Below are 1,095 nucleotides of genomic sequence, written 5' to 3'. Positions count from 1 at the left end.
CAACCATCATATGTCCAATATTGTCATGGTTTTGACCCAAACATCGATGGGTGCAAAACTATAGGCTTAGGTTTCAAGCCCACAAGGCCACTTGTGGAGCTCCTTCCTCCAAACCCTCAATCCTCAAGGCTTGGAGTACCTCCCAAGCTACAAATATCAACATGGATTGTTGGATAGTGTTTAATCATATTTGGTTAGTGCTTATAGGTAGTCTTACCCAAGTTTAGTGTTTTGGTATGTTAGAGGATTAGTAACGTGTTAGTGGGTTTGGGTCTTAGTGTGTTTGTGGTATTGAGTTGTTATTAGGTTAGGGGTTAGGGAATTATAGGTCTAGTGTTAATGTGATGGGGTTCAATTGATTAGTCAATGCATAGGGTTTAGCTTATTGTTCCTATCTCTTAAATTCCTAAGCTTAAGGAAACAAGACAAAACTATCATAATATGTGATGTCACAGGGGAAATATTTCTTAGCTACCTATTGACGGTGTTGGACCCGTCAACATGTCAAGGGGATCTCCCCGGTAAGAAGTCCCATTTAGACCTCAGACCATTTGGTGTAGGAGTCCTAGTAGTGGGTCATAAGGTAATTACTTGGCCACGATGTCGCACAGAAGAAAGTAAGATAACTCTGTTAGTAGTAAGGGTGTGAATGATGCAGTGAGTCAAGGAAGGTGTATGAGAGGTTTTAACACTTCGAAGGGGGAAGGAGGTGAAGGTGAGTTCCAAGTTGAAAGGGATTAGTCCCAACTCGGCTAGGAACACACAACACAAAAGGACATGCACAAATTTTGTCAGAGCAGCCCACTCGGATGCGGTAGTCACATACAACACTCATGGATCAGTCCGAGACAAGTGTGACGGTTGTTACAATAAGGTTCATGTGAAAGGTTTGTATAATGTCTGGCAGAGAAGTCAACACAGATGGTAACAACATTAACAACATATACAACACATGAACAACAAGATTCATATAATTGCATGTGAATTAGTTCATACACAAGTACGTAACTTAAACAACATATATCATTAAGGCAACTGGAGGAGTCCAACTTCAATAACAACATATGCATGAAAATGTGATGGATCTTATTATAT

The sequence above is a fragment of the Pinus tabuliformis genome, chromosome 2_1 (assembly GCF_031772625.1).
Source record: "Pinus tabuliformis cultivar Carrire ecotype Pingquan chromosome 2_1, CPIR1, whole genome shotgun sequence".
NCBI classification, from domain to species: Eukaryota; Viridiplantae; Streptophyta; class Pinopsida; order Pinales; family Pinaceae; genus Pinus; species Pinus tabuliformis.
Note: the sequence above shows the minus strand (reverse complement) of the source record.